General features: G+C 45.8%; 1 protein-coding gene across 8 annotated transcripts in view; it reads left to right on the top strand.

Annotated features, from left to right (window-relative positions):
• Positions 1-27,078, top strand: part of adgrl2a (adhesion G protein-coupled receptor L2a) — a 905,078-nt gene that overhangs the window by 146,208 nt on the left and 731,792 nt on the right. For 7 of the 8 annotated variants that reach the window (XM_069939367.1, XM_069939363.1, XM_069939364.1 and 4 more), the window contains exon 2: positions 4,318-4,396. The exons of the other annotated variant lie outside the window; for it this stretch is intronic. The gene's annotated coding sequence lies outside the window, so the exon portion shown is untranslated. The remainder of the gene's footprint in view (positions 1-4,317; positions 4,397-27,078) is intronic. 8 annotated transcript variants of the gene reach the window in all.

The following is a 27,078-nucleotide window of genomic DNA, read 5'->3' as shown; positions in this document are numbered from 1 at the left end:
TTGTCCAGCTCACAAGCCTGTTCTATTACAAACTCACACTGATCAAAATCCTATTTTCTTGTGAATACCGATGCAAAGTATTCATTTAGGACCTCCCCAAACTCCTCCGCCTCCAGGCACATGTTTCCTCCTTTATCCTTTAGCAGACACACATTCATTCCCATCATCCTTCTGTTCTTCAAATACGCATAAAACACCTTGGGGTTCTCCTTAATTCTACAAGCCAAGGCCTTCTCATGGCCACTTCCAGCTCTCCTAAGTCCTTTCTTAAGCTCCTTGCTGGCTAACATACATTTCTCATGAGCCCTTCCTGTTTCCTGCTTCCTTCTTCCTCTTGACCAGCTGCCTGACCTGTTTCATCAACCATGGTTCCTTTTTCCTTCCATCTTTTTCATGTCCAAGGGGAGCAAACCTATCCTGAACCCAGCACAAGTGGTCCTTAAACTTCATCCACATTAATTCTTTGCTTTCTCCCTTGAAAATCTGTTTCGAATTTACACTCACTAGTTCCTGTCTCATCCCATTGTAATTAGCCCTTCCCCAGTTAAGTACTTCCCCATTTTGTCTGCTTTTATCCTTTTCCATAGTTATGCTCAAGTTCTGGGAGTCGTGGTCACTCACCAAAATTCTCCCCCACCGAGAGGTCCGCCCCCTGACCAGGTTCATTACCCAACCCACTCCTCTCATCGGCCGGTCCACATAATGTTTCAGGAATCCTTGTTGAACACACCTGACAAATTCAGCCCCACTCATCCCTCTTGCAGTCAGGAGGTTCCAGTCAATATTAGGGAAGTTGAGATCACCCATAACTAAAACCCAGTATTTCCTGCACCATTCCAAAATCTGCCTGGTTATTTGCTCCTTGGTGTCCCAAGGGCTATTTGGGGGCCTGTAGACGACTCCCAGCACAGTGATAGCTCCCTTCCTTTTTCTGACTTCCACCCACACTGACTCAATGGACACTCCCTCTACAGCATCCTCCCTTTCTATAGCTGTGATAGTATCCCTGACCAGTAATGCTACTCCACCACTCCCCTCCCCCCCCACCAACCTCCAAACTTATTCCTTTTAATACACCTAAACCCACGGTACCTGCATCAGGCAATCCTGCCCTTCTCCAGCCAAGTCTCTGTAACAGCCACAACATCCATATACTGATCCAAGCTCTAAATTCATTCATTTATTCCTAATTCTCCTAGCATTGAAATAGGCTCATCTCAACCCCTCTAACTGGCTACATTTATGTTTTGTCCCTTGCCTGTCCCTCCTCACCAACTCAGAGCACATAGCATCATGCTTTTGATCTTCTGCCCTATTCTCTGCTCTCACATTCTGGTTCCACCCCTCTGCCAAACTAGTTTAAACCCTCCCCAACAGTCCTAGCAAACCTGGCTGTCAGGATGTCGGTCCCTTTCCAGTTCAGGTGCAGCCCGTCCTTCAACCACACATTCATTTGCCACAGCTTCCTATTCCTATCCTCTCTGGCACGTGGCAAATGCAGCAAACCCAAGATTTATGTGAAGGTTTCGTAGATGTTTATTTTTTTTTGTCGTCTCTTAAGTTCTTGGGTTTCAATTAAATTACCTCTCATTGCTCTAAATCAAGATGACTGGTCCAACGCTGCCTTAATCTCCACACGGAGAATAATCCCCCTTCCCAGGAATCAATTCCGGTAAACTTGTGCTGCATTCCCTCCATCAGGTGTATCCTTGGGGAAGGAGGACAGACCAATGTATGATATTCCATGTGCCTTCCTGCCAGCAACCTACTTAATTCCAGAGAAATTTCATTTTAGTACACAAATTCATTTGCAATTAAAGTCAACAGACCATGCGTCTTGCTAATTGCTTGCTGTATCCTCATGTTGACTCTCAGTCATTTCTGTACAAGGACACTCAGGTCAATCTGAAAACCAATACCTTTCCATCTCAGGTCATTAGCGCAAAAAAAATACAAGAGGCAGAGAACGTTTTTCCAAAGCAGATGATTTCATATTTTTCTGCATAAATTTACCTATTGTATCCTTGCCCATTCATTTGTTTGGCTATGAAACCTTTCTGGACTCTACTTCACATCCCACAGTCTCTCCCAGTTTTGTGTCATTGGGAAATCTGGATATGTTCCACTTCATCCTTTCCTCAGAATTGGTGATGGGGCTCGTGAACAAGTGTGTCCGGAACAGACAACACCCCAACAATTTAGAGCCTCCAAGCTCAAGATGATCTTTATTCCTACTTTCTTTTCCCTCTCTGTTAATTAATACTCAATCCGTATCAATGCATTACTACAAGTATCTTGATAGACCATAAAGCATAGAAGATTTTAACACAGTATAGGCCCTTCACCCCATGAGCTGGTGCCAGCCAATATACATACACTTTCACAATAAATTAAACCTTGCCTACCACAAAACCCTCTATTTTTCTTGCATCCTGTGCACCTGACTAAAAGTCTTTTAAATACCCCTATTGTACCAGACTCCACCACCACCCCAGCGACGAATTCTAGGCACCTCCCACTCTCTGTGTAAAAAGAAAACTTATCCCTGGCATCTCCCCTCAACTTTCCTTCCTTCAATTGCACAGATGTCCTCTGGTTTTTACTATCTCGTCTTGGAAAAAGCTGTCCACACTATCTATGCCTCTCATCATTCTATATATCTCCATTAAGTCACCTTCACTCTAAAGAAAAGCCGAAGCTCTGTTAACCTTGCCTCATATGACACGTCTTATAATCCAGGCATCATCCTTGTAAATCTCCCCTGCACCCTCTCCACAGCTTTCATATCCTTCCTGTAACAAAGCAACCAAAACTGAACACAATATTCCAAGAGTGGTCTCACCAGAGTTTTATAGAGCTGCAACATTACTTAAAGACTCAACCCCCAACTAATGAGGGCCAACATAGCATAAGCCTTCTTAACTACCATATCAAACTACACAGCAACTTTGAGAGATCCATGGACTTGGACTCCAAGGTCCCTCTGTTCTTCCACACTGTAAAGACTCCTTCCATTAACTCTGCTTTTAAATTTGATCTCTAATGTTATAAAAGAGCTTGAGAAGGCCTAGGATTAAGGGAAACACTAAGATGTTGTATGTATATGTGAAGAACAGAAGGATGATGAGAATGAAGGTGGGGTCCCTAAAGGATAAAGAACAGACTTTAAGAAAGAGGAAGTGTTGGATCTTTTAAAAACATTAAAATCTCAAAGTCCCCGGGGCCAGGCGCGATATATTTCAGGTTGCAATGGGAATCAGGGGAAGAGATAGCTGGGGCAGTGGCCATGATCTTTGAGTCCTCTTTCTCCACAGGGGAGATGCCAGAGGATTGGAGAATGGCAAATGTGGTCCCCTTGTTTAAAAAATTAATAGGGAGAATCCTGGGAATTAAAGACTAGTGAGTCTTACATCAGGGGTGTGCAAACTAATGGAGAGGATTCTTAAGGTTAGGATCTATGAGCATTTGGAGAAGTACTCAAAGATAGTCAGCAGGGCTTTGTGAAGGGAAGGTCATACTTCATGAGCCTAATTGAGTTTTTTGTGGAGGTAACAAAAGCAATTGATGAGGGTCGGGTGGTAGATGTGGTCTATATGGATTTTAGTAAAGCATTTGACAAGGTTCCCCACGAGAGACTCATCCAGAAAGTCATGAGGCGTGGACTCCATGGAACATTAGTGTATGGATCGTTCCCTTTGTATCAATGCTATACCTTTTTCATTTAAACCAAAAAATGTTAGAATCACTCAGCAGATCAGGTAACAGCTGCAGAGAGAGAGAGAATCAGTGAAGTTTTCATTTGATTTTCAACTAATAATGTTACCACAATTTATCTCTTTAGATGCAGGCCTGACCTGCTGAGTATCTTCCACATTTTCTGACTTATTTCAGGTTTCTGGTATCTGTAATTTGCTTTCTTTTCTTTTTCCTCTGTTGGGTCTGGGGCTGTGTAAATTCTGCCCTGATCTAACTATCCAAAATACATCATCACACTTCCCACCCTCTTCCCCTTCCTTCCCACCTTCTCCTCCCTCCTTTCCCCCTCCCTCCCCGTCCCTCCTGCATCCCTCCTCCCCTTGCTTTCATGTTTTCCAGATTTATTTTAGAAACCGTCTCTCTGTTCAGCTTTAAGTTTGTGGCTTTATTATTCCCTTGTGTAACTAGAAACTTTAAAAAAAATGTATGATTCTCTGTTGCTTTGTAATGTAATTGTAAATTTCAAGGGCAATTTGAGAATGAAAATAAGACAACAAGGTGGTAATTTGAGAAATATTCATGGAAAAGACAGTGGAAATTTTGAACCCTCTCTTCCAACAGCTACTGATACAATTGAACAAGGAATGTGAAATTAAGGGTCGCAAATGGAATTGAGATGAAGATGGCGCAGGTTAGAATGGTAAGTCAACCTGTGTCTGATGAATTAAATACCGATTCACATTTTTAATAGGTTGACTCCATCAAAACCACTGGCCATTAGTTCTTAACTTCTACCAGTGGCGTTGTTTAGTTGTCCTAAATTTTATCTGTGGATCCCAGAACTGTTAAGATTAAAAGCACAACCTTAAAAAGTCCACATCAATGTATTTCAGAGTGTTCAATGAATGAATGAATAGACAGGCAACACGGTTAAGCGTATCGCTATCACAGAGCCAGTGGCCCGTGTTCCAATCCGGCACTGTCCGTAAGGAGTTTGTACGTTCTACCCATGTCTGCGTGGGTTTCCTCTGGATGCTCCAATTTCTCAACGTGCAGGGATTGTTGGTTAACTGGAGCATTTGGGATGCACGGGCTTGTGGGCCGGTAGGGTCTGCTTCCATGCAGTAAGTCTAAATTAAATTCAAGGATAGATAGGAAAATACAGAATTAGAGCTGCTGGAAACCAGAAATAAAAGAACCGAAACATTAGAGATGTTCAACAAGTCAGGGAGCATCTGCAGAGAGAGGAAAATGAGAGACGGTAGCTGGCTGCCGCAAGCTATGGATCGACAGAGCCCATAGCGCAGGAGAGGTTATAGCTGCATGCAGGTTGCTCAGAAAGAACATGCTATTCCCAGAAAGAACGACACAAACCCTAGTTGGGTGTAATTTACACACTCAGCTTTATTGGGCTCAAAGCCCTACTTTTATTCTCAAGCTGAGGGGCGCGGTCAAAACCCTCTCAGCACTGATTGGTGTGTTTGCTTTCCTTGATAGGCCAGTTAAGCTCTTTTGGTTGTGGCCAATCGGAGGGCCTCGTGCAGCCTGCTGGATCGTCACGTTCATCCTTTATTTTGGGAGGCCCCGTGGGGGAGCTGCAAAGAGCCACCACAAGATAACATTTCCATAATAAAGTAGAAATATTGGAGGAACTCGGTGGTTCTTGCAGTGTCCATAGGAGGTAAAGGCCTGAGCCCTTCGACAAATATTTCCAGACCTCAGACATTTTCTGCTGATGTCTAATCAGCAGACAAAAGGCAATTTCACGTAATATGAGACAGTTTTTATTACAATGAGAATAAATTGAGATGTTTATTGTCATACGCACAAGTACAATGTACAGGTGCACGGAAATTCTTACTGCATCCACACAGGCGCACCAACTACAATTATCTCAATAAAATTACTGCCCAGTCAGAAAAATAGATCATAAATATAAAAGGTAAGTATTTACCTGTATTAATGGAGTATTGAACTGTTGGCTAAGATGTGAATGTGGAAGACAATCCTACTGTGTCTGAGCTTTGTATAGATTTTTAACCAACTTGGTCAGTGCCCCAGTGCTGCTTATAGAATCTTTGGCTTGGCTTCGCGGACGAAGATTTATGGAGGGGGTAAATGTCCACGTCAGCTGCAGGCTCGTTTGTGGCTGACAAGTCCAATGTGGGACATATAGAATCTTGCAGCAACATATGGTGTTCCAGCCCACAATGTTGCTTTGACCTATGGAAAACAGCTCCACAACCACCTAATCCTTCCCTCCCTCACCTATATTTTTTCTTACAACTATGGGCCTGTCTAAGAGTCTTTAGAATGGACTAGCCTCCACCACCACCCCCGCAACACATTCCAGGCACCCACCACTCTGTGTTTAAAAAAAAAACTTACCTCTGCTCACCTTAAACAGATGTCCTCTGGCATTGACCATTACCTCCCTGGGAAAAAGGTGCTGTCCGTCCACCCTATCTAAACCCCTCATAATCTTCTATACCTCTATGAAGTCTGTCCACCCTATCTAAGCCTCTCATAATCTTCTATACCTCTATGAAGTCCGCCCACCCTATCTAAACCCCTCATAATTTTCTATACCTCTATGAAGTCCGTCCACCCTATCTAAACCCCTCATAATCTTCTATACCTCTATGAAGTCCGTCCACCCTATCTAAACCCCTCATGAAGTCTGTCCACCCTATCTAAACCTCTCATAATCTTCTATACCTCTATGAAGTCCATTCATCCTATTGAAACCCCTCATAATCTTCTATGCCTCTATGAAGTCCGTCCACCCTATCTAAACCCCTCATAATCTTCTATACCTCTATGAAGTCCGCCCACCCTATCTAAACCCCTCATAATCTTCTATGCCTCTATGAAGTCCGTCCACCCTATCTAAACCCCTCATAATCTTCTATACCTCTATGAAGTCACCTCTCGTTCTTTGTCTGCCCTTTGCTTCTAGGTGCCTCGTTACAGGAAGGATGTGGAAGTTATGCAGAGGAGATTTACCAGGCTGTTTCCTGGATTGGAAAGCTTGAGGCAAGGTTGGCAGAGCTGGAGCTTTTCTCTTGGGAGCAAAGAAAGAAACTTAATAGAGATCTACAAGATTCCTAAGGGGGACAGCCAGTGCCATTTTCCTAGGACAGGAGTATTAAACACCAGAGGTCATTGTTACAAAGTGAAAGGAGGGAAGTTTAGTGGAAACATCAGGGGTAAGTAGTTTTACCCAGAGTTTTTGGTGCCTGGAATGCTTTGTCAGGGGTGGTGGTGGAGGCTGGAACATTAGGGGCGTTTATGAGACAGGTACATGCACGATAGAAAAATAAAGGGTTAGGAGATGGGGAGGGGTTTTTATTGGGAGGAATATGTAGGTCAGCACAACATTGAGGGCTGAAGGGCCTGTACTGTGCTGTAGTGTTGTAATGTCGCTAGAGAGAGAAAAGCCCATGCTTTGTCTACCTTGCCTCACAAGACACATTGACAGCTGGGCACTTCTGATTCCTACATGTGACCGTCCGCTGAGGGTAGGGAAGTGGTCCGTAGCTAAGGCCATTCCTTCCGTAATCCGTACCAAATAACACGAGCAGAATAAAGCTGGGAATGGTTGAATGAGCTCTCAGAAACATCAGACATCCATAAACACTGGAAACCGCTGTGTCCTGTGAAACAAGGTGATGAATAATTAAGAGCCTGTTATTAATGAACTTCCAGCCATTATGTAAATGAAATTGATCTCAGGACTAATTTGTCAGCTTCAATTCCTTTTCTGTTCTGCCTTTGTCTGAGACAAATGCTTGTCATAATGGACCTGATAATGAAATAACTGCCAGACTTGCTGAATAACAGGCCCTGGCTCCCAGCTTGAGTTACCTGATACTATTGGACTGGGAAACATGTCTCTCAAGACATTCAGCCACAATGCTATATTTAGCTAAAACTCTTCATTTGCAAGTCTTGTGATTCTGCATGTGTTTTTTTTCTATATCAGCAGTGAACAGGGTTGGTTATTCTCAATCAGCCTGGCTGCTGCTCTCATTTTAGAAGTTTAACAGGAGCTCTGGCCGTTTTGGTACTTTGGTAGACTTAGTCCCAGTTTGCGACAATCCCAAAGGATTCTTGATTGTAGAAAGGCAGGAGTGAATAAGTGTTGGTAATGTTGGTGTCAGTGATTGCTATCGAAGGGGGCAGACCCCAGAGCACATTGGGCCACTGGGTTTACCTTGGATCATTCTGTACATTTGGCTCCAGGCTTTCTTTTGCGCCTTGCACTCCAACCCCAGAATCTGCAGTCTTTCCAGTTTAACTCCAGGCTTACTTTGTTGCCTAGCTAGAGATCTGTGACCTCTGCGAGTTGGAGGTGATTAACTACACAGCAATACTCTCTGCACGCTGTTATGCCATTGGAAGGTGATACTGATATAAAACAGCAAAGACAATTGGCCTGTTGCCCATCCCTAATTACCCTTGAGAAGGTGACCTACGTCAGTCTTTCTGGAGAAGTTTTGTGGCATGAGACCCAGAATCAAGTTTTGAACTTTTAAGTTTATTGTCGCATGTATCAAGGCCCAATGGGAAGGTTTACTAAGAATGCAGTCCAGCTCGTCAACCCATACGCAGTACAGCAAGTAAAATACAGTACAGAGTTACGGGGGGAAGATCAATGAGAACTGAGCAAGATTTTATTCATGTGAGGTTCACTCCTAACCAGAAACTATGCTGGGACCACCAAAACACCAAAACCACACAAAGGTTGGAGGAGATTTGGACAGTGTTGAAGGTTGTCATAGATTACAACAGGATATAGACAGGATGCAGAGTTGGGCAGAAATGTGGCAGTTGGAGTTCAATCCGGATAAGCGTGAGGTGATGCATTTTGCGGCATTCCTTACCCAACGACATTTACAATCTTCACCTCACAGCTGTGTGTCAGCGCTGGGACAGGAAGGTGGGTCATCGTCAGCTTCTCCAAGCCCAATAAATGCTGATCTTGCCAGTGATGCCCACGTCTACCAAAAAAAACCCCAAAAGAATTATAAAAAATTGAAACTTATTTTATTTTCATCAGACACTTAGTTGGCCAAAATAGCTGGAGGAGCTCAGCAGGTCAGAAAGCATCCATGGGTAGAAAAGCTCAGTCGACATTTTGGGTCGGGACCCTTTATCCTTCAAGAGTCGAAAAACACAAGCCATTTTAGGAGGTGCGGCAGTTGGAATTGGAATGAAATGTGATTTTAAAAACTCCAGGAATGTATTCTTTGAGAATTGGCAAGCGTAATTCAGCTTTTCCCTGCAGCAGAATTCATTTGAAAGCTTCATCATTGCACAAGCCACAATTACTGTGGGAATAAGGTAGCAAAACATATCTGATTTGGTAAATGCAATGAATTTATACAGTCCACATCACGATTTTGGTGGTGTTTTCCGCTGCAAGCTTTAACCGCTTGATGTGGCTTTCTGTTTGACCAATAAAATTTAAAATAATCCTTTCAGTCTTAAAATGTTGAAATTGCCAGAATTGTTAAGTGGTGGGTGTAGAACTCCTTGACAAATCTCAGCAGTTAGAACCATTCCTGGAAAAGGAGTAGAATCTTGAAGGATTAGACTTGAGATTGGGGCCCCTCTTGACTCTCTGGGTGATTCAAGTTCATGGCAGATGTAGTACGAATTTAAACGTGTTCCGCTTCGGAAAGAAGTTGAGGAAAACAAGTTTTAGATGATGAGAAACCAGTCAGTGTCGTAGAGAGAAAGGTTTAGAGACGATGGTTAGGGAGAAACAAAGTGAGTTTTGGGCACAGAGAGCAAGTGGCTCGCTGGCCTTAATGATCAGAGGAATGGGAGTGCGGGAAGTCTTGCTGAGATATGGATTCGCACAGTGGAAACAGCCCCTTTGGCCCAACATGCGCACACCCACCAAAATGTCACACCCATTTGCTTGCGTCTGGCCCCATATCCATCTAAACCTATCCGTCTATTTTTTTTCTACAAGTTGCAAGAGTGCCTGCCTCAGTCACCTCCTCTGGCAGCCTGTTCCATACCTCACTGCCTTCTGTGTGTAAAAATACAAGTTGCAATTCAGGGGCCAATTAAATCTCTTCTCCCTCATTTTAAACAGATGCCCTCTGGTTACCGATTCCCTGAATCTGGGCAAAAGACTCACTGAATACTGAATACGCCAGTTTTGTACACCTCTATGGTTAAGTTCATTGTTAATCTACAAATGAATTGTGATTCTTATTGCAGCTCTCTTCTTTTCTTTGGCTTGGCTTCGCGGACGAAGATTTATGGAGGGGGTAAAAAGTCCACGTCAGCTGCAGGCTCGTTTGTGGCTGACAAGTCCGATGCGGGACAGGCAGACACGATTGCAGCGGTTGCAAGGGAAAATTGGTTGGTTGGGGTTGGGTGTTGGGTTTTTCCTCCTTTGCCTTTTGTCAGTGAGGTGGGCTCTGCGGTCTTCTTCAAAGAAGGTTGCTGCCCGCCAAACTGTGAGGCGCCAAGATGCACGGTTTGAGGCGTTATCAGCCCACTGGCGGTGGTCAATGTGGCAGGCACCAAGAGATTTCTTTAGGCAGTCCTTGTACCTTTTCTTTGGTGCACCTCTGTCACGGTGGCCAGTGGAGAGCTCGCCATATAATACGATCTTGGGAAGGCGATGGTCCTCCATTCTGGAGACGTGACCCATCCAGCGCAGCTGGATCTTCATAAGCGTGGACTCGATGCTGTCGACCTCTGCCATCTCGAGTACTTCGACGTTAGGGGTGTAAGCGCTCCAATGGATGTTGAGGATGGAGCGGAGACAACGCTGGTGGAAGCGTTCTAGGAGCCGTAGGTGGTGCCGGTAGAGGACCCATGATTCGGAGCCGAACAGGAGTGTGGGTATGACAACGGCTCTGTATACGCTTATCTTTGTGAGGTTTTTCAGTTGGTTGTTTTTCCAGACTCTTTTGTGTAGTCTTCCAAAGGCGCTATTTGCCTTGGCGAGTCTGTTGTCTATCTCATTGTCGATCCTTGCATCTGATGAAATGGTGCAGCCGAGATAGGTAAACTGGTTGACCGTTTTGAGTTTTGTGTGCCCGATGGAGATGTGGGGGGGCTGGTAGTCATGGTGGGGAGCTGGCTGATGGAGGACCTCAGTTTTCTTCAAGCTGACTTCCAGGCCAAACATTTTGGCAGTTTCCGCAAAGCAGGACGTCAAGCGCTGAAGAGCTGGCTCTGAATGGGCAACTAAAGCGGCATCATCTGCAAAGAGTAGTTCACGGACAAGTTTCTCTTGTGTCTTGGTGTGAGCTTGCAGGCGCCTCAGATTGAAGAGACTGCCATCCGTGCGGTACCGGATGTAAACAGCGTCTTCATTGTTGGGGTCTTTCATGGCTTGGTTCAGCATCATGCTGAAGAAGATTGAAAAGAGGGTTGGTGCGAGAACACAGCCTTGCTTCACGCCATTGTTAATGGAGAAGGGTTCAGAGAGCTCATTTCTGTATCTGACCTTGTTGGTTTTCGTGCAGTTGGATAATCATGTTGAGGAACTTTGGGGAACATCCGATGCGCTCTAGTATTTGCCAAAGCCCTTTCCTGCTCACGGTGTCGAAGGCTTTGGTGAGGTCAACAAAGGTGATGTAGAGTCCTTTGTTTTGTTCTCTGCACTTTTCTTGGAGCTGTCTGAGGGCAAAGACCATGTCAGTGGTTCCTCTGTTTGCGCGAAAGCCGCACTGTGATTCTGGGAGAATATTCTCGGCGACACTAGGTATTATTCTATTTAGTAGAATCCTAGCGAAGATAGTTGAAGACTACCATACTGCAATCCACTGAAGAGGTACTGGGCTTCTCCTCCAGGAAAAACAAGGACTGGTTTGACGAAAACAGCCAGGAAATCCAGGAGCTGCTGGCAAAGAAGCGAGCTGCCCACCAGGCTCACCTTACAAAGCCGTCCTGTCCAGAGAAGAAACAAGCCTTCCGTCGCGCATGCAGCCATCTTCAGCGCAAACTCCGGGAGATCCAAAATGAGTGGTGGACTAGCCTCGCCAAACGAACCCAGCTCAGCGCGGACATTGGCGACTTCAGGGGTTTCTACGAGGCTCTAAAGGCTGTGTACGGCCCCTCACCCCAAGTCCAAAGCCCGCTGCGCAGCTCAGACGGCAAAGTCCTCCTCAGCGACAAGATCTCCATCCTCAACCGATGGTCAGAACACTTCCAATCTCTTTTCAGTGCCAACCGCTCAGTCCAAGATTCCGCCCTGCTCCAGCTCCCTCAACAGCCCCTAAGGCTAGAGCTGGATGAGGTTCCCACCCTGGATGAGACATATAAGGCAATCGAACAACTGAAAAGTGGCAAAGCAGCAGGTATGGATGGAATCCCCCCAGAAGTCTGGAAGGCTGGCGGCAAAACTCTGCATGCCAAACTGCATGAGTTTTTCAAGCTTTGTTGGGACCAAGGTAAACTGCCTCAGGATCTTCGTGATGCCACCATCATCACCCTGTACAAAAACAAAGGCGAGAAATCAGACTGCTCAAACTACAGGGGAATCACGTTGCTCTCCATTGCAGCTCTACAGGTGTGTAAAATACACTAACACATACTTTCCAAACATAATTCAGTCTCTTGCCGCTTCCTAATGCTACGCACTTAGTGACTCCAAAGGCTGAGTGAGGAACGACAGGCTTTAATACACACTAGATTTCGGCTGGCTCAGCTCCATGTGCTCGAATGAATGGAAGGGGGTAGGGAGGTCGACCTTTATGGCCAGGTCACGGGGGAGGCGTTATCAGTGGACAGGCCAGCCACTTATACACAGAACAGCACAGAACAATCACCTCATCTCACCACCACACTTCAGTGAATGATGAGCGAGCACTCATTTACAGTGAAGCTCTTGCACTTCAAAGCTAATCACCGTGACCATTTATTTAAAAGGAAGGTCCAATTTGGTAAAGGTAGTGGCCTAGGTGACTAGGTAGACCCAAACAGTCCTTCCAAGTGAAGTGGTTCACTTGTGGATCTGTGGGAGTCATCGTCTGCATCCAGTACTCCTGTTGTGGCCTTCTCTACATCGGAGAGACTGGACGCAGACTGTGCACCTTTGGTCTCCCAGCAACAATTGCCCGGGATATCACCGTGGTGAATCATTTCAATTCCATGCCTCGTTTCCCTTTCTGATATGTCTGTCCACGCCCTCGTGCGCTGCCAAACCAAGGCCCCTGTAAATTGGAGGACCAGCACTTAATATTCTGTCTGGGCCACTCTCCAACCAGAAGGCATTAACATCGACTTCTCTGAATTCTGCTGGACCACTCCCCTGTCTTAATCCCTTCCCCATCCCTCTGTCTCTTTGTGTCTAGTTCTTCACCCCCACCCCCCCCTTCGCCCCATCATTTCCCAGCATTTTTTTCCCTCCTTTCCTTGTCCATCAATGACCTCTGGTCTGTGGGCCTGTTCTTCTTGCCCTGCCCCTCCCCCCTCCACTTTATTCAGGTTCTCTTTGCTTCCACCTTGAGGAAGGACTCAGGCCCGAAATATTGGTGATGTACCATAATCTTTGCTGTGTGGCCTGCTGAGTTTCTCTGGGCATTTTTGTGCAAAAGCAGTGGCCTATTAGATCAATGGGGGAAGGTGGGGTAGTGTTTCATACAAAATGAAAGACCCACTCGATCTCTGCCCAAAGATCAAACTAAGCCCAAGATTCCTATACCCACCTGCTTTTAGTTAGTGCCTGTGCCCCCAGATGGTTTTGTTTCACAAGAAAGAAACCTGTGCTCATCCAGGCAGCTATTACACAACCACAGATCCCAGTCAAATCTTTTGATCTTGATGGAAAGGAATGGATGTGATGGGAATGTGACTGAAGGGAAAGGCAGGTTTGCATTAAAACAGCAGTTCTTCTGGTGCAAAGGCCCCGCGGAGCACTTCGCCGCCCAATTTGCACACAGCAAGATCCCGTTCATGTAGCTGCCCAGCTACGTTGTGTTGTTGATTGCAAGAAAGTATTTTCATAGACTCATAGAGTTACTTGGCACCGAAACAGGCCCATCGGCCCATCAACCGTGCCGACCAATCTATGCTAGTCCCATTTGCCCCATGTTTGGACCGTGTACAGTAAAAACCACTGGTATCTAGCACCTACGAGAGTTGGTAGATGCTGGAGAAGTGAATATTTTGTTTGCTTGAGACTGTGCATAGCGCGATCGGAGAACTAGCGGTGAGATTGCCAGTTTTAAACTTTCATGTTTTTTTTCAGACATATAGCACTGTAACAGGGCCATTTCGGCCCTTGATTTATCCCACCCAATTAATCTACACCCTCGTCACATTTTGAACAGTGGGAAGAAACCAGAGCCCCCTGGGGAAAACCCACGCAGATACATGGAGAAGGTATAAACTCCTGAGAAAGCAGATCAGCTAGTTGAGTAGTGCCTCAACATTCAACGTTAGCAAATAGGGAGTTGATTACGACCTTCAGGAGGGGGAAGTCAGGAGGACATGAACCAGTCCTCATTGAGGGGTCAGCAGTGGAAAGGGTTAAGTACTTCAAGTTCCTGGGTGTCAACATCTCTGAGGACTTGACCTGGGGCCTCCATGTCGTTGCAATCACGAAGAAGGCTCGCCAGCGGCTGTACTTCGGGAAGAGATTTGGTACATCACCAAAGACTCTTGCAAATTTCTGCAGGTGTCCCGTGGAGAGCATTCTGTCTGGTTGCATCACTGTCTGGTATGGAGGTACACAGGGACAGGAAAAAAATTCAGAGAGTTGTGAACTCAGCCAAAGCCATCGCGGGCACCAGGCTTCACTCCATCGAGGTCATCTACAAGAGGTGTTATTTTAAGAAAGCAGCCTCTACCCTCAAGGGTCCCCACCACCCAGGCCATGCCCTCTTCACCCAGCTACCATCAGGAAGGAGGTACAGGAGCCCAAAGACAAAGATCCAGCAGCAGAAAGGCAGCTTTTTCCCCTCCGCTATCAGATTTCTGAGTGAACAATAGACCCTAGCCTTCAGACTTTCATGTTTAACCTCACTTTCTCTTATTTTTGCACTAATTTTATTTATTTTTAAATTTAATTTGTTTAGCAATAATTGCACCTCTCGTCCAGCCATAAAGCAATAAATTTCATGACAGATCCATGATAATAAATTCTGATTCTACCTCTAAATACTTTCCGCACTCCCTCGGACTTCATCACATCCGTCCTGCAGCACCAAGCGAAGTAGTGTCACAACATCTTTCGCATCACCTGCCATTCATCTCCTCCCCACCCAGTTCTTGCTGTACCTGACGAAAGGTTTTTGGCTCGGGACGTCGACTGTCTGTCGACTGTTGACCCGCTGAGTTCCTCTCATTGTGTACTGCCATAGTTGATGAGATCTCGACTTAAGATTTCAAGTAAAAGTCGCTGCCCCAGCACAATTGCCATTGCTCATGTTCCCCCACGTCTTGATGGGTTCGGACATCTCTCATGTACCCCCACAACTTGATGAAGGACTCAAGCCTGAAACATTGGTGATGTATTTTTACCTTTGCAAGATCACCACAGGAGCCTGTGCAGCTGAAGTCAGGCACATTATCGAGGCGCAACGAAAACATGCTGTGCACAAGGCCCGAGCTGCATCCACTACCACGACAGCACCCACCCACACATGGGCAAGCCTTCAGGGCTCAGATTGGCCTCACCAGTCACCTCCAGACCCACAGCCATCAATCTTCCATTTCACTTTGAAGCCATGGTCATCTTCTACTGTGAAGGATGAACGACATCCACATAAAGGCACTGTTTGACCTGCTGAGTTTCTCTAGCATTTCTGTGTTTTTTTCACACAATGACACCTGCTCAGTTCTGGACAAGAAACATTCAATCTTGGTTTTCTCGTTGCCTACGTAAGTGGTGGAATCAGATTCAAGTAGAAACGAATGAGCACGAAGGTAGAATGGCCAGGATACCAATTTTGATGACAACGGAGGAGGGGGATTGAATTGATCCTTACATTCTGTCATGGTGGATTCCAACCCAGCAGCATCACTGTTGAATTCTCCAACTCTCCCCCCACCCCCCTACCCCACACTCGGTCTCGCTCTTTGACTCATCCCTCTACCTCACTTTCTTCAGCTCACCACTTCTTCCTTTCCTTTATCCTATCAGACAGCATTCTGCCCCCTCACCCTACCACCTCCTTTTCTCTCCTGCCCCCTCCCACACTAGTATCCACCTATCACCTTCTAGCCTGCACTCCCTCCCCACCCCACCTCCTTATGGTACTCTGAAGAATGGCTCAGACCCAAAATGTTGACCGAGTTTTGCTTTCCACGGGTCCTGCTGAGTTTCCCCAGCATCTTGCGTGTTGAAATGGAATTGATGGCATCATGCTGCCTCGATGGGTGACAGGATCTCCTTCAGATCCATTGCAGATCTATCCTGTAAGAAGGGTTCAGGGTCTTGATGAAGAATTTTGGCTTGAAATGTCAACCATTCTTTTCCTCTCACTAATGTGGAGTTCCACCACCAGACTGCATTTGGATTCTCTTCTGGAAGACAGGGAGAGCATTTGAATCAACATCCTTTGATGCAAAGACAATAACACTTGGTCACAGCTGAAGTACAACCATTTTCTGTCTGGTAGAAACTGTGTGCTCGAACAGTGAGTGAGAGCCATGCAGTGAGGTAGATCACGTGGGCCGCTGAACCATGGGGAGCGTACCTTAAATCCAACCAATTTAGACTGCCTGCAACCACTAGACATCAGAAACAGGAAGCAATTTGGCCTCTGACGGAGTTTGGAAATCAGTTTCTGCTGCTCTGTCATTGTAAAGTACAAAGTCTGGTGATCTTCCAGTTCAGACACGCAGCTAAATAAAATCAGTCCTTTGATTGCAGCCTCCTGGAAACAGGACTCCAGGTTGTACTGAAGAACAATATTTTTTAATTGAGTTAATACACAGATTGCTCCAGAAGGTATCGAACATAGCCAGGTCCGTCACAGGATCCGGCCTCCAATCTATTGAAAACATCACTCTGAGGCCTTCAAGAAGGCAGCCGACATTATATAGGAACCCCACCCCCACCACCACCCTGGTCACCAGTCTCTTCTCACTGCTACCTTTGGACAGAAGGTACAGAAACCTGTTGAAGGGCTCAGGCCCGGAATGTTGCTTATCTTTCACTCCCTTTGGACCCTGTGCGACTTGTCAAGTTCCTGCAGCACTCTTGCGTACTGCACTGGACCCCAACACCTGCAGATTTGTTTTGTTTTGTTTATCATGGTTTGAGGATAATAGGCAAACCACTTAGGACCGAGATGAGGAGGAATTTCTATACCCAGAGGGTGGTGAAACTGTGGAATTCATTGCCACAGAGGGCAGTGGAGGCAGGTTCATTAAATATCTCTTTTTCTTTGGCTTGGCTTCGGGGACGAAGATTTATGGAGGGGGTAAATGTCCACGTCAGCTGCAGGCTCGTTTGTGGCTGACAAGTCCGATGCGGGACAGGCAGACACGGTTGCAGCGGTTGCAGGGGAAAATTGGTTGGTTGGGGTTGGGTGTTGGGTTTTTCCTCCTTGGCCTTTTGTCAGTGAGGTGGGCTCTGCGGTCTTCTTCAAAGGAGGTTGCTGCCCGCCGAACTGTGAGGTGCCAAGATGCACGGTTTGAGGCGATATCAGCCCACTGGCGGTGGTCAATGTGGCAGGCACCAAGAGATTTCTTTAGGCAGTCCTTGTACCTTTTCTTTGGTGTACCTCTGTCACGGTGGCCAGTGGAGAGCTCGCCATATAACACGATCTTGGGAAGGCGATGGTCCTCCATTCTGGAGACGTGACCCACCCAGCGCAGCTGGATCTTCAGCAGCGTGGACTCGATGCTGTTGACCTCTGCCATCTCGAGTACTTCGACGTTAGGGAAGAAAGCGCTCCAATGAATGTTGAGGATGGAGCGGAGACAACGCTGGTGGAAGCGTTCTAGGAGCATGCCGGTAGAGGACCCATGATTCGGAGCCGAACAGGAGTGTGGGTATGACAACGGCTCTGTATACGCTTATCTTTGTCCGTGAACTACTCTTTTCCTTGTCCGTGAACTACTCTTTGCAGACGATGCCGCTTTAGTTGCCCATTCAGAGCCAGCTCTTCAGCACTTGACATCCTGTTTTGCAGAAACTGCCAAAATGTTTGGCCTGGAAGTCAGCCTGAAGAAAACTGAGGTCCTCCATCAGCCAGCTCCCCACCATGACAACCAGCCCCCCCACATCTCCATTGGGCACACAAAACTCAAAACGGTCAACCAGTTTACCTATCTTGGCTGCACCATTTCATCAGATGCAAGGATCGACAACGAGATAGACAACATACTCGCCAAGGCAAATAGCGCCTTTGGAAGACTACACAAAAGAGTCTGGAAAAACAACCAACTGAAAAACCTCACAAAGATAAGCGTTCATTAAATATATTTAAGAGGGAATTAGATATATTTCTTCAGTATAAGGGTATTAAAGGTTACGGAGAGAAGGCGGGGACGGGGTACTGAACTTTAAGATCAGCCATGATCTCGTTGAATGGCGAAGCAGGCTCGAAGGGTTGAATGACCTACTCCTGCTCCTATCTTCTATGTTTCTATGTTTCTAAGCCTGAAGCCCCTCGAGGTTCAAGAACAACTTCTTTCCAACAGCTATCAGACTCTTGAACCCCCCCTCCCCTCTTGTTACATTAATCAGGGACTACTCCCACACCATCAAAGGACTGTCTGCTCTATTGTGGTCTATTTCTTTTACACTAGGATAACAGAATATTTATCTACCTTTTTTTGTTGTTTGAATTCAATTAAGTATTTAATATGTCAATTCAAACAGGAAATACAGCAGACGAAATCGCTGGAGAAACTCAGCATCCATAGTAAGTAAAGGGTGACTAATGTTTTGGGCCTGAGCCCTTTATCAAGTGGCGTATCTAATGTATGGCATCTGCTCTGGGTGCCACTTGAATGCAGGGGGGGGCTCCACTGAGCAGTTTCCATGAAAGTGATAAAAGAATCTCCGCCCACCCTGCCAGCGCTCCCCTTCCCTCCCGCCAGTGCCCCCCCAACCTACAGTGCCACACACACACCAGCACCAGTCCTCCCCCCTCGACGTACAAAAACCACTGATCTTGACCCAATTGTTACTGAAATATTTTGCTTGAGAAAAACTATTCATTGGTCCCTTTGGCGTTATGAAACCGTGTACATAATGAGTCAATGAGGTATGATTGAAAGAGTGGTTTCAATCTTTTTCTTTCCACCCACATCCCTCCTTAAGCAATTCATTACTAATCACAGTCCCCTGATGGCCTAGGGATTATGAGTGGAAAGAAAAAGCTTGAGAACCACTAATCTATGGAATTTGCAGTCCATTGAAGCTGTGGAGGCGACCCTCAAATAGATTTAAGGCAAGGTTGGATAGATCTTTCCATAGTAGAATTAAAGGATATGGAGGAAAAGACAGGTAGGTGAGTTGAGGCCATCATCAGATCGGCCATGATCTCATTGAATGGTGGAGCAGGCTTGATGGGCTGGATGCCTGACTCCTGCTCCTATTTCTTATGTCTTCCATCAGCTCTTGAATCTCTCTGTGCTACCCTAACCGTAGATTTAGGACAAGGAGGAGATCTGTCTACGCTACTGAAATGTCACTTCTTGTTTTGCACTAACTCCAACTCTAAATTGTTATCTCTAGCGTTCTGTTTCACGGCCTATTGTGGTCATTTACTTTATACTACTGAAGTTGGAGATACTTCTGTATCTGGGTGGCAGCAGGAAATAAGAATTTCGGTGCATTGCTGTGTTGTACTAATGGATATGATAATAAGCTCTCATCACGTCTCTTTCAATAGCCTCTTTTAAACTACGGCCCCTGGGTGGCCCTCCTGGGACCCGGGTGCGATTACTGGGGCAAAGGTGCTGGAAGTACTTTTGAAATTGCAGGGGGATCGACCCATTAAATCCGGCGACTTAAAGGGGATTCCGTAATGACGCGTCACGTACTCACCAGAAGTACTGCCAGATATTTGGGGGCTGGCTGCCCGGTGGTGCATGCGCACCAGTGCTGACGTCACTGGAATAAGTGAATCGACCATTTTCATTTTCGAATTGCAATCGAAGTAAGTTGAACTGGGTTCCCTGACTACCTCTGAGGTAGGTCAAGGACCCAGTTGGAATCCAATCCAATCCGGGTCAGACCCTTTCTAACTGCCGCGTAACTAGGGCGCAAACCAGGCAAAAACATGGCAGTTTGAAAGGGCCTACTCATAAGCTTCGGTGTCTGGATTGTTGCATTGTTGAAGTCCTTTAAATGCACCATTATTCCAGCCTGATTTATCACAGGAAAACCTTCCCTTCAAAGTGATCTGAAGAGGGCTGCCTTCTCTCCTTCCATGGGATTATTGACTCGTCATAATTCCCATGGTTTTAAATGGTTTTCTGTCAGGTTGCCCCTTTCAGAAACATAGGCGGAGAAGGGCTTTGAAAGCAGCAGCAAATGTTCTGTACTCACAAGAGGATGTCTAATCTCCCACAGCTTGGCTTCAACCGTCAGCAAGAAAAATATCAAACCCAAGAATGCTGGAGAATGAAAACACAACTGGAGAAACTCAACTGGTCAAACAGTGTTCTTTATACACGAAAGGTAGAGATACATAAGCATCGTTTCAGTCTTGATCCCTTCATCAAGGTATGGGCAGATGTTGGCAGGCACCCGAACAAAGTGGTGAGGAGTGGGCGGGGGAGGAGCACAGTCTCAAAGACAGGGGGTTTTAGGTGGATAAAGGGAGGGAGGGCACACCAGCAAGCAAGTTGAGGGGGGGGGAATGGCTCTGTGAGTGGAGAAGGAAAGGGGAGGAGAGTCGGAGGAAAGGGTAAAGGAAGGGAGGGTGAATGGAGAGTGGGCTAGCAGAATCTGGAGCAGTCGATGTTCATGTGATCTGGTTGGACAGAAAATCAAGTGTTGTTCCTCAAATTTGCCTGTAGTTTTGGTGGGACAGTACATGAGGACCTTGAGAGCATGGGAGCAGGGCACAGAATTAAAACGTTGGCCACTGGGAGATCCCTGATGCAGACAGAGCGACAGTGCTCAGCAAAGTCTGCCCGCCTCTCCAATGTAGAGAAAGCCACAAAGGGAGAATCGAACGCAGTAGATCAGTCCAGCTGAGTTTCTCCAGCCTTGTGCTTTTACTTTAATCTTGGTGTCTGCAGACTTTCTTGCTTTACTACTGTGGTGATACAGCCACTCCACTGGCCACATTCCTACCAGCCTATTGCAGGGGGCAACCACTTCACCTGTGGGTAGGCAACCTGGCGGACTGGTCCCACCATATCGGCTGTCAATCACCGACCCATCTAAAGACTTGTGCCAGCCCTTTCCTAAATCAGTCGGGCACGTGGAACCAGAGCCGAGAGAGACCTGGTGTTCAACTTCAAGCAGATTAAAGCGTGTAGTGCAGTCTTCTCGATTTGTGTTGGCTGCACCACAAGCATTATCCCAAGTATTTTTGGGAAGTTCCTTTGTCCCTGTTGAATGCTATTGCATCAATATTGGGCAATACTGTAAAGGTGCCACCAACAGAATAAATGCAAACTTTTCTCTTCACATGAAGCAAACAAGGCTACCAATTTTTTTTTTTAGCAGCGGAGATTATGTTGCACGCACTTAACATTTGGCACATCAGACTTGTACGTGTCAATGACGTAGGTGTTTCTACATTAATATGAACCGTGTGAAGTCAAAATTATAATTGCTGAATTATGTTTTGATTTTAATGGAACTTTTATTTATCCAACTGCTCATGCATTTGCAGAACATAATACTGGTTGAATGAGCAGTCTAGCTCAATCTATGGCCCTCTCAGGACTCTGAGCTTATGGGGCCCCTTCCCTGTGAAGCTGCAAGTTTAAATTGAAATTCAGACATCTAGCACGATAACAGGCCCTTCCAGTCCACCCAAATACCCCAATTAATTTCCAAAGGATGGGAAGAAACCGGAACCCCCGGAATTCGAACCTGATGGCGATGTGACAGTGTTGGTTTCTTCCATACTGCTCTCCTACGGACAACATAAAAATATTTTTTTATCAATTCACAATGTCACTCTGTCGCACCCCCTCCCCTGTGGAGAATTGCTGGTGTAGGCCCTCGAATTTGGAAAGATAAAAGGTGAGCGAGAAAATTATTTTGGGGCTTGCAAGGGGAAATGGAAAGCTGATGCCTTCAAGAGCAGGGGTGTCAGAAACCAGGAATTGCAGACTCAGAACATTGGAGAAATCTCTCTGCTCAGATGATGGTGAATATTTGTCATGGTCTAGCTGAGAAGGTAAAGTCACTGAATATATTTCAAACGGATTGATAATAGGTTTTTAGGTATTAAGGGAATCAAGGAATATGAAGTCAGCTCTGGAAAGTCAAAATCGGAATCAGGATTTATTGTCAAGACCAAGTTGTTTTGCGGCAGCATTCACAGGGCAAATGTTTATTTAAACCATCTTACAAAAATAAATAAAAAATAGTGCACGAAAAGTCAAGGTAAGGCAGGGTCAATGGTCCAGTGATTATTCGGGGAAGGAGCCGTCCTTGTGCCACTGAGCGCTCGTCTTTAGGCTCCTGGATCTTTTTCCCCAATAGTAGAAGAGTGGACAGGGTGTGGTCTGGGTGGTGGGGGTCCTTAAGGATAGAGGCTGCATTTTTAAGACACCGCCTCTTGTAGATGCCCTCGACGGGGGGCCGTGATGTGGCAGGCTGAGTTAACAACCCTCCGGAGTTTATTCTTGTCCTGAGCATGGGCACCTCTCTACCGGTCGGTGATGCAACCAGCCACGTTGCTCGCCACAGTTCACCTGGTAAGACACTTTCGAGATTCTTCAGTGACATACAGGATGTCATCGAACTCTTCACGAAGTATAGCTGTCGGTGAGCTTACACTGTCATTGAATCGATAATGGAGGCTGCAAGGACAGATCCTCGGAGATGTTGACACCCAGTGGCGCTGATGTCAGAGATTAGCCATGATCGTATTCAATAATGGAATGCACGCTGATCAGCAGAATCTGCTACCATCTTTCCCCCCCCCCCCCCCTCCACCAACATAACATTCTGGTTTCAAGGGGCTACATGATTTTGCTTGCCTCCTTTGTCAGTCTTGTTTATCTTAAGCACAGGAAACTTGCAAGAACCTCAGAGTTTTGGAAACAAGAGGATGAAATATCAGCCGCCCTAACTGCAATCTGCACCTATCGCACAAGGCTCGGAAGCCTGTGGTCCTTTTAACCTGATTCTCCCTGTTGATGACAATCCTATCCATGGCAGCTTCTCTAAATCATCGGCTTTAGATGTGGCGTGAATAGCTCTGGGACTGATTATACCAGTGCAACCAGACGAAACAGTGCTCTCTGGTCCCCAACAGTGCAAAACATGCACACAGACATAACACAAGCAAGCGATACATATGCTCAGTACGTGTATTAAAATAAATGTTCCTAATAAATAGAACAGTCGCTTGAGGAGTCAGTCTCACTGCCTGTGGGAAGAGGCGATTCCTCAGCCTGGTGGTTATCGTTCGGATTCTTCTGTACCACTTTTCCCAATGGGAGAAGCTGGAAGATGCTGCATATGGGGTGGAAGGGGGTCTTTCCTGATTTTCAAACAACAATCCTGGTAAAGCACATCAATGGGGCTGTGGGGGTGGGTGGGAGAGCCCACTGAGTGCTGCCAAAAGATGTGCAGGGGGAAGGGGACCTCGCTGATTTTGCACGCCCTCTTCAGACAACAATCCTGGTCGATCACGCCAATGGAGGTGAAGGAAGGCTCCACTGATCCTCTCTGCCATTTTTCTGGTCCTGTGGATTGGCCTCCGATCCAATGCTTTACAGCAGTGGTTTTCAAATTTTTCTGTCCGCTCACATTCCACCTTAAGTAATCCCTGTGCCATCGGTGCTCTGTGATTAGTGAGGGGTGGCTTAAGGTGGGATGTGAGTGGGAAGGGAAGGTTGAGAATCACTGCTCGAGACCCAATTGTTACTGAAATATTTGGCTTGAGAAAACTTGTCATTGGCCCATTTCCTTTGGAGTTCGGAAACCGTGCACATAACGAGTCAATGAGGGACGATGAAAACAGTGGTGTTCAAATTTTTTCTTTCCACTCACATCCCACCTTAAGTAATCCCTTAGATGTGAGTGGAAAGAAAAAGTTTGAACACCACTATTCTACCGCAATCATCCCACGCTGTGAGGACACCCTCGACAGAGCTCCTGTAGAAAATTGATAGAATGGTAGTGGCCAGTAGCCTTGCCCATCTCAGTCTCAGTCTTCTCAGGAAGTGCAGATACTGTTGTGCCTTCCTGACAAATGAGGAGATGTTGTATGTCCAGGATGGGTGACTTCTTTAATGGACTCCAAGGAACTTGGTTCTCTCCACGACCGAGCAAATAATGTGTAGTGGGGGATGGTCATCCTCAATCATCTCTTTTGTCTTGTCCACGTTGAGACTCAGGTTGTTATTCTTGCACCATGTCACAAGATATTCCACCTCTTCTCGGTAGTGCGACTCACTGTTGTTGCTGACGAGGCCAACTCGTGTTGTGTAATCTTCAAACTTGACAACCCCGCTGGAGCTGGATCCGACGATGTGGTCATGAAGAGGAGTGGGCTGATCACAGAGCCCTGAGGTGCACCAGAGAATCCTAGAGAGGACGGCTTCTCCACTGGCCTCTGGGGAATGATCGCATTAAACACCGAGCTGAAGTCAATGAACAGCAGCCTGGCGTATGAGGCGTCGTTCTCCACGTGGGTCAGGACGCAGAGGCTATAGCATCATCAGTGGAATGGATCTAGTTGTAAGGTAGGGAAAGTTTAGAGTTAGATAGGATGTCTCAACATTGTGGGCCAAAGGGCCTGAACCCTGCTGTAATGGTCTATATAAAACTTAACGTGTTTTCCTCACTATAAAATAACCAAGACGGTCAGCATCTGTGGAGAGTGGAGCCAATGTTTCCAAACTTGTGATAGGTCAGGTTCATGTGATCTGAAACTAGCTCTCCTTCTCTCCCCACTGATGCTGCCTGACCTGAGAGTTTCCAGCGTTCAATTTTATTTCAGCTTTCCTGCAGCTGCAGCATTTTATAGCTCATAATCCCAGCCTTGTGTATTTCTTTTCTCTCATTCACCTCCCCCACTCCCAGCCCCAATTCTTCAGGCAGATCAGCCGCAGGTTGTACGTCTTACAGCCCTGCCTCAATCAGCACACACCACCATTGGTTAATAGACCCTTTGGTTAGGAGAACATGGAGCAGTATGGAACAGGCCATTCGACCCCCATGGTCTGCACTGAATATGATGCTAAATTAAACCAAATCTCTTCTGCTTGATTCATATCTCTCCATTGCTTGTCTATTCATGTGCCTCTCTGGAACCTCTTCAATGTCACTACCTTGGAAGCCCATTCCGGGCAACTACCACTATATGTTTGAACAACAGAAACTTGCCTTGCATACCTCCTTTAAACCTTTCCCCCTCACCTCTCTTAACATAACATAACATTACATAACAATTACAGCACGGAAACAGGCCATTAGGCCCTTCTAGTCCGCACCGAACCAAAACACCCCTCTCTAGTCCCACCTCCCTGCACAATGCCCATAACCCTCCATCTTCTTCTCATCCATATACCTGTCCAACCTTTTCTTAAATAATACAATTGACTCCGCCGCCACTATTTCTCCTGGAAGCTCATTCCACACGGCTACCACTCTCTGAGTAAAGAAGTTCCCCCTCATGTTACCTCTAAACCTCTGCCCCTTAATTCTTAACTCATGTCCTCTTGTTTTAACCTTTCCTCCTCTTAACGGAAATAGTCTATCCACATCCACTCTGTCTATCCCTTTCATAATCTTAAATACTTCTATCAAATCCCCTCTCAACCTTCTACGCTCCAAAGAATAAAGACCTAATCTGTCCAATCTCTCCCTATACTCTAGATGCTTAAACCCAGGTAACATTCTGGTAAACCTTCTCTGCACTCTCTCCACTCTGTTTATATCCTTCCTATAATTAGGCAACCAGAACTGCACACAGAACTCCAAATTAGGCCGCACCAACGTCTTATACAGCCTCAACAATCAATGATTGATAAAGGCCAGCATACTAAAAGCCTTCTTCACCACCCTATTCACGTGAGTTTCTACCTTTTTCAATATTTTTTATTAACACTGACATTTCACATCCAAAAATACAGAGTACATAAAATTCAAGAAGATACATTACACATTTCATCCAAGCTTCTCCACATTTTTAATCAAGCAGATAATATACTGATATTTTACTATAAAAGAGGAAAATCTAAAGCCACGCCAAGAAAGAAGGTGTTTGGCTAAAAAAAAAATTAAAGGAAGACAGAATTCTTATGAGTGATTAAAAACTACCTCACGATTGATCAATTCTTCCTTCACAGCAAATCAAAGATTATAAAATTAACATAAAAGTAACTCAAAAAAGGGTGTGTCCCCCCCCCCCCCCCACCACCGCCAGGGCTTGAAATTTTCAAATTGGAAATTGAGCATCTAATCTTCTCCAAGTTTAAACATGGCATGACGTCTCGTACCCATTGAGCGTGATTCAGTGGGGTAACATCCCTCTGTCTGAGCAACACTGCCCACCCAGCCATAAAAGCATGCAGTGCAGATGCCTTTAAAGTCATGTCACTTTCTCTCCAAGAATACCAAATAAAGAGGTCAAGGGATTTGGTTTAAAATTAACTTGAGAAAGTGCAGAGAAAGTTTGAATATCTCATTCCAGTATTTCTCAAGACTCTGGCATGTCCAGAACACGTAAATTAATGAAGCCCCCTCAATGTCCTCAAGTATTTGACATTTTTACTCTGGGAAAAGGATTCTGGCTATTTACCCTCTCATAAACATAAACTTTTATCAGGTCTCTCTTCTGCCTCTGACTCTCCAGAGAAAACAACTCAAGTTTGTCCAAACCTCTGCTAATATAATTCAAACCCTCCTGGTCCATCTCTTTTGTGCCCTTTTTAAAGTCTCCACGTCCTTCACCATCTCTCCAAGTGTGACTCTCTAACCTATCACAGACATTCTTTCACAATTCCCTCCTCATCCCTATCCTTGTCTGAAAGAATATAGAACACTGCAGCACAAGACAGGTCTTTCAGCCCGCGGTGTTGAGCCATTGTCAATCTAAACCTAATCCTCCCTCACACTCAGAATTCTCAATTTTTCTTACACCCATGAGCCTACTTAAGGGATTTTGAATGTCCCCAGTGTTTCTAACTTTTTCCAGATCTGATGAGAGGTCATTGACCTGAAATATTAACCTCTTCTCCCCTCCTCCCTCCTCCTCTCATTTGGACTCTCTCTCTTTCTCTCATTCTCTCCCACTTCCC

This window comes from Narcine bancroftii, chromosome 5 (assembly GCF_036971445.1).
Source record: "Narcine bancroftii isolate sNarBan1 chromosome 5, sNarBan1.hap1, whole genome shotgun sequence".
NCBI classification, from domain to species: domain Eukaryota; kingdom Metazoa; phylum Chordata; class Chondrichthyes; order Torpediniformes; family Narcinidae; genus Narcine; species Narcine bancroftii.
This window is presented reverse-complemented; position numbering and strand designations above follow the sequence as displayed.